The following is a 7,160-nucleotide window of genomic DNA, read 5'->3' as shown; positions in this document are numbered from 1 at the left end:
TGATAGGTGTCCAGCCCTCCTTCCTCAATTCAGGTGCATGAGTCGTGGTGAAGGGAGGGCTGAGCATCTGCGTCCTGCTAGCGGTGTTCATTATCCCGTAGGCCTTTTCTCTCCTCTGGTTAATCCTCTCCTCAGTGGCTGAGGTGGCCACTGCATCCTCAAAACCTCGCTCGGAGTTCTCCGGCTGCCGGTACTGGGAGGAGCCCCTCCTACCTACTATCCCTGGGAGCCCGCCTCACTGGACTTCTCAGCCTGGACTAGGGTAAGGGGGGCTGAGGAGCACTTCCGCTTGGGAACCCTGGGCTGGGGGCTGAGGTGGAGTAGCTCAGGTATCTGCACGCTAGCGCTTCTGTGGATCCTTCAAAGTGTGTGAGCTCTTCCATTTCATGAACTTGAGCAGCGTTACATTTCTGGATCCAGCAGGCTAACTTACACCCTCTGGGTACAAAGCACCATGTGCAGTGGGAGTATAAGGATGAACAAGGTAATTCTCATCCTCAACTTGAGGCCTCTTAGGTGGTGAGACATCCAGCGACTTCTACAGATTGAATTGGCACACGATGGTCCAAACTGCTCCAACATCATTCAGGAAGAACCTGCTTTGTGCAAAGAGCTATTAGCAAGTTGCAGGGATGGGAAAAGGAGATGGAACTCGTTTTTTGAAAACTTAGCACGAGCAGGAACTTTCCACATATATTTAATCCTATGCCAAACGTCCAACCGTTTTACAGACGCGACACACTCAGAAGATTACCAGGTGGCTTAACCAAAGTCACATCGCTAGAATTCACATATCAGGACCGCTTGACTTCAAACTCACCTTTCCGTTAAAAAGGAAGAAGTTATTTCAGGCTTTAAGGGCATTCAGAATCAGTGGGAGAGACAAGCCACACAAATCTGAACCACCAGAGAACAAGTCTCAGGTGTGTGCGGGGAGCTGGTTCTCAGAAGAGACCAGCACGGGTCTCCTGGTGTCACAAGGATCCCGGGGTTGGGGTTTGGGCTGGTTCCTGAGGAAGGGGCGAGCTGTGCCAGGTGGCTGGGAGGAGGGCGCAGCATCTTGCCGTCCAGCTTGAACATAGGAGTGGTAGTTCTGTGTCTGCAGCACAGTGAGGACGTACACCTAGACCCAGCAGGACCTTTCTGCTCCATATTGTCAGGCATATTGTTAGGGTTGAGAGTCTGATGAGCCAGACCAAGAGGTTTGGATGTAGATTCCAACAGAAATAGGAGCTTATAACCGCAGGCACTGTTTGAAGAAGGGTGGGACTAGGTATAACATGGTCTGCTCGTCTGGGTCGCTGAGCTGTCTCCAATCCCCCTAATGTTAGTCCTTCCCAGGATTTTCAAACCCCTGACCCTGACGAGTTCTCCCTCAGGTACCTGGAGGACCTGGTTGGTTGGAAAGGAGAGCATCATTTCTAGAACGCTGCTACTCCTTTCTAGGACTTCAGTTACCCTTTTTATGCTATTCAAACAAATCAGAGATTATTTTCCCAAGTACTAGGAATCTGTCACACACAGATTCCCACAGAACTCAGGGAGGCTTGTCCTCAGCGGAAGCGGCGTTTGCTGCCAAGAGGCACACACATGCCACTCAGCTGCTAAGTGGTGGGAGGTGTCCCTGCCCTGACCCTTTCTTTGGCTCTGCTAATTGTAACACAGCTCTAAGTTGAATAAACTTCTTTCTCCTACAACCAGAAAGGAGATCTTATGACACTGGGAAGTAAAAAGAGACTCAGCAAGAAATGAAAACAGACCTTTAAAGAAAACACCCATGTGTGAGACTGTCCCACATTCATTAAGAAACACCCTCCTGTGCTCCATGGGATTATCGTTAACCACATAAAGTTAATAAAGTTTCCTGGTCTCCCTTCCTCCTGAGATACTTAAGAGATGTGATCTATTTTTTTTTAAGTTAACATGGCTCTAATTATGTGCCAAGCACTGTTCTAGCACTTTACAACTATTAACATTCTTTTTTTTTTTTTTTTTTTTTTTTTTGCGGTACGTGGGCCTTTCACTGCTGTGGCCTCTCCCGTTGCGGAGCACAGGCTCCGGACGCACAGGCTCAGCGGCCATGGCTCACGGGCCCAGCCGCTCCGCGGCATGTGGGATCTTCCCGGACCGGGGCACGAACCCGCATCCCCTGCATCGGCAGGCGGACCCCCAACCACTGCGCCACCAGGGAAGCCCTTAACATTCGTTTTTACCTACTCTTGGATGAACTCTTTAAATATATTCCCCTGTGAAAAGAGGTCTGACCTAATGTATTTGCTTATTTCCTTGCAAAATAATTTCCCCCAACTCTTCACTGCCTATATCCTAGTGAAGAAGAAAATCCCTTCAAGACAGGTATTCCGCTTGGAGCTTGAGCACCCTCATCCTGTTCCTGCCGCTTGTCACTAATGACCTGCAACCGTGGGCCAGTAAGTCAGTGCACCTTAGGGCTTTAAGTTGAAAGGGTAGAGTTGGAAGTTGCCAGTGTAGCATCGGTAGGCATGTGTAATTCTGTGACGATATCCTGTAGACTCTGAGGGACCTTGCTGGTGATGGTGCGGGGTCGAGAATGAGTGCCAGAAGAGCTGGGGGTAGCAGCCATCCCACCATTAGGGAAGCCAGGTAGGATGTTGTTGCACTAGAAGCAGATGATGGCTGAAGAGAAGAGACGAGAATGGATGTTATAAAACACTAAGGATAGGAGAGTGAAGGGTGGCTCTGTGGGGTGGGCTCTTGAGGAGAACGGGGATGGGTACAGACCAGCTTGGGGTGGGAAAGGATGAATTGTTTGGGCAGGATACTGTTCAGCTGCTGTGGGACATCTCTATGGAAATGTCAATAACAAAGCTGGGGAATTGAAACAAGTGCAACAGAGGTAAATGCTATTTATATGTGATAACGTTACGTGCCCTGAGAACAGAGACGGTATTCACTGATGTATCCCAAGCACCTAGAAAAGTATTGAGCACAGAGTCGGTGCTTAATAAGCACCTGTTGACCGAATCATCAACGTAAAGGTAATGAAAGCTCTTTAAATTTGTGCCTCTGTATTATTCACCGAGAGAATGGGAGCAAAAGCTGTCAGCTAAAACCTGAACGTCAGAAAGGGTTGGAGAAGAGTTCGGAAGAAAGCCCTCAAAGAGGCCCAGAATCTCAGATATGTGAGATATGGGGAGAGGTGTGGACAGGATCAGATCCTGCAGGAGGCCACAGAGAATGCAGTCTGAGGCACAGACCCGGTCTGATGCTTTGTGCGTGGGAAGGTGGCACCATGTTCACGGGCTTCGTGAGGTATTGGCTGAGAAGCTGAGGGTTGTTTGCCAAGGAAAAAAGAGGTGTAGGGATTAGAACCTGAAAGTCTAGAAAAGGCTGGGAAAGCTGTGATGGATCCTCAGGAGATTCATAAAAGGGTCACCAAGCAGGGCTCAAAGGGGAAGCTAGATGTCGTGAGTTTGTGGTAGGGTTAGGCAGGCAATGCCCAGGCAGGGCCACGGCACCTCACCCACCTTGGAGGACCCTCTCTACAAATAGCAATTACTTCCTCCTTGACAGACTCCTGATCAGCTACCACCAAAGGGTGGTGCAGGTTTGCCCTGGGGAGTTAGCCCGGAAGGCACTGGCTTGCTGGCCCATGGCTGGGGGCCTGGGGACTAAGATGGCACCTAATGGGCCTGTATTGACCCCACGCCCGTTCCTTCCCCATCTTTCCATCCGTTCATTCCTTCACCAGCGGGCGTTCCTGAGAGTCTGCTAAGTGCCAGGCTGCGAGCTTGGTGCTGGGGAGGCAAACATGAGGAAAGCAGCACCTTCCCTCAGGGGCCATAAGCAACCTGCAGGGCAACCTCACCCACTTGCTGTGCCTCCCAGAGGTCTTGTGTGACTGGGTCCTGATGTGAACCCTGCTCTGGTGCAGCAGGTGGGCGAGGTGGACCAGAGCCGGGAGGTGAGCTCTGGGCAGACTCCACGGTCAGGGAAAAGGCAAGTTTGCTGTTGTAACGTCTGAAACCTGTGTATTTTGGTAAGCTTTAGCTGTCTTTTAGTTCCTGGATTCGGTTCCCTTTTGTTTCTCCCTAGGCTTTTTGTCTACCGTCCTTTGAAAATTTATAGCCTATCTTGGTTGAGCCAAAGGGAACGAGAGGATGGAAATGGATGTTCAGACTGTTTGGGTCAGAGAGAAAGTCAGGCAGTAAACCCTGCCACCAGGTGCCACGGGCAGAGCACCAAACAGGATAGGAAAACTCAAAAGGGGTGCCCCTGGAGACCCACCTACGCAGAGCTTTCCTGTTCTATTCTGGGAAGATTTTAAGAATGGAAACTATTCTGTATCAGGAGCCTGCAGCCTTCCCTAGGATCATAGCTCTAGGCTAGGATGGGGGAGGCTGTGGATGGCTGCACTTTTCTTCTCTCCAGTAATGAGGCTTCTACTTAGGAATTGACCATAAAATCTTCTAGAAATGTAATAGGGAAGAACAAATCTGACTCCACATTGGAGCTAGCTTTTTTTTAATTTGTTTTGTTTTATTTGTTGTTGTTGTTTTTACTTTTAACCTTTGTAGGCTATTAGGTTTGCTACAAGTTAAGAATGTTGCCTACAGCCTGAAATATACAGGAGAGCCCCAGAGCTCTGACCTTTAAAGGTATAACACTTTTCCATTCATATAGAGATTAAAAAGTTGCAGAACAGAGAATAACATTTGTCTTGTTGGAGGTTTGTGGGAACATTGTGACCAGACCTACCTAAACAGCTGCAAGAACAAAGCATTCAGGCACCAAAAAGTTTGCAGCAAACAACCACACCTCCTCTCCTTTTAGTATAAAAGAAGCCTGAGGGACTTCCCTGGTGACCCAGTGGTTAAGAATCCGCCTTCCAGTACAGAGAGTTTGATCCCTGGTCAGGGAACTAAGATCCCATATCCTGCATGCCGCGAAGTGCAGCCAAATAAGTAAAGAAAGAAAGAAGAAAGCCTGATTTCTAACTCCGTTAAGATGGTTCTTTGGGACACCAGTCCACCATCTTCTCAGTATGCTGGCTTTCCAAATAAAGTCACTATTCCTTGACCCAACAACTCATCTCTTGATTTTATTGGCCTGTTGTGCAGTGAGCAGTATCAGCTTGGTAACAGAGGGAGTGGGATTTCTGGCTCAGGAGGAGAGGCTGGGAACAGCTCATGAGCGGGCTGTGATGTGCCCTTCCCCGGGTGGCTACCACGGCCTCTGCATTGGTGCTCGGTACAGAGGGTCAGCCCAGACAGGAGGAGACCTGCCCTCTGAGTGAGCGTCGCCCAGGCCTGGGGCTGCTTCCGGGGGCTTCAGGATGCTGTAGCCAGAGAGCAGCAGAGGGAGGGTGGGGAATGGGGCGCAGGAGTGGGGTGCAGGCTCTGGCAACCTCCCCACGCTCCCCACCCACTTTCTCTCATCAGTCCTGGCAACAGGGCCTACTTTGTGGGATCATTTGTGATCGTGGCTGCACGTGCAGCCTCAGGCTTTGCCCCACAGGCACCTGGGAACTGCCCAGCACCCTTTGGAAGGTGTTGACCAGGTGCTGATGGGATGGCCAGGGGGCTCAGAGCAGGGACAGGGAGGCCCAGGGAACTCAGAGTTGGGGAGGAAGAGTCCTTCTAGTATAAAAGAAACTCTAGGGAATCCCCTACCAGTCCAGTGGTGAGGACTTTCACAGCCAGGGCCCAGGCTCAATCCCTGGTAAGGGAACTAAGATCCCACAAGCCAAGTAACCAGGCCAATCAGTCAGTCAATCAATCAATAAACTCCCTAAGTACAGTTCTCCACAGAGGTGGGGGAATCTGCCAGGAATAGGGGCAGGGGTCTTCCCAGCCTGACTCAGGGTCCTGTGATTCCCTCCAGTCTTCCAGCTGCCTGGGCTGCTACCAAGGCACAGGCCTCATGGGGGCGCTGCTCCCCCTCTGATAGCATGGCTCAAGGCAGCCAGGATGGGCCCACCGCTTAGGGAAGTCCCCGAAGGGGCGGCAGAGTCACTGGAGGGAGAACACCGCTTTATCACCCTGAGCTTGCTCTTGACCACAGACAGGCTGCTACCCTGGTCTGCCGGGTCCTCAGCCCTCGCCCCTCAAACAGGAAAGCACGGCCCCCCACCCATGACCAGCTGACCCAGCGGCCCCCCAGGTGAGCAGCTCCCTGAGGAGGGCAGGGCCTGCCCAGCTGCCCAGCTTTTCCCCTTCAGCACCTGCCCTGTCTCTGCAGCACGAGGCCCTCCAATCCACAGCCTCCCATTCTGGCTTTTCCGTCTGACTCCTTGGTCTCTCTCAAGCGCTCCTACAACTGCACTGAGCCCTCCCTCCTGTCCACCTCATCTTCCTCTGGCTTTCCCTTTTTTCTGGTACATCTCCACCTCGGGAGCAGCCCTCTCCCCTCTCCTCCCCTGGTTAACCAGCTGTGTAAAGAGCTGCCAGGGCTGGGCTGATGGATGGGCCCTTCCCCCGCTCTGCTCTTCCTCAGGCCTCCCCTTGTCCCCACGCCTCCCTTCTGGCCCTTTCTCCTCACCTCTGCCTCCACCACTCATTTTTACCATCAAGGAAGGACACCAAGGGGAAAGGGCCTTCTGGATAAGCAAGTGGAGAGGTGGGTCAGGGAGATAATAGGGGTGTGCAGGCAGCTCCTGCAGATAAGGCTTTCCTGGACTCCCTGGGGAATGCCCTATGAATGGGGGAGAATGCTCCCGATCCTTCTGTACTTCCCTGTCCCTGACAGAGCAACGCCTGGAGTGGGGTGGAAAAGCAGGGTGGTGTTGAAAAGGGCTGGGGACTTAGTGCAGCCAGAACTGAATTTGGATCTCAACTCTGACGGTTATTAGCTGCATGATCTGGGGCAGGTAAGCCTCAGTTTCTCCATCTGTAAAGCACAGATAATACTGTCTGCCTCACAGCGCCTGGCACCAAGTGTAAGCTCAATAAATGTTGGTTCCTGTCCCTGCTGTCAGGATGCTGGGTCACCCTTTTCCCTGAAATCCCTCATAGATTCCACCCAAAAGGTAACCCTTTCCTACATGCCCTCTATATACCAGGCACACTTCTACCCACAACGTCATGTAACCCCTCTGTTTATAATTAGGAAAGCTGGAATGCACAGGGGTTACCAGTGACCAGAGTATTAGCAGAGGGCCGAGGCAGAAGCAAGGAGCCTGA

The sequence above is a fragment of the Lagenorhynchus albirostris genome, chromosome 13 (genome assembly GCF_949774975.1).
Source record: "Lagenorhynchus albirostris chromosome 13, mLagAlb1.1, whole genome shotgun sequence".
In the NCBI taxonomy this organism is placed as follows: Eukaryota; Metazoa; Chordata; class Mammalia; order Artiodactyla; family Delphinidae; genus Lagenorhynchus; species Lagenorhynchus albirostris.
This window is presented reverse-complemented; position numbering follows the sequence as displayed.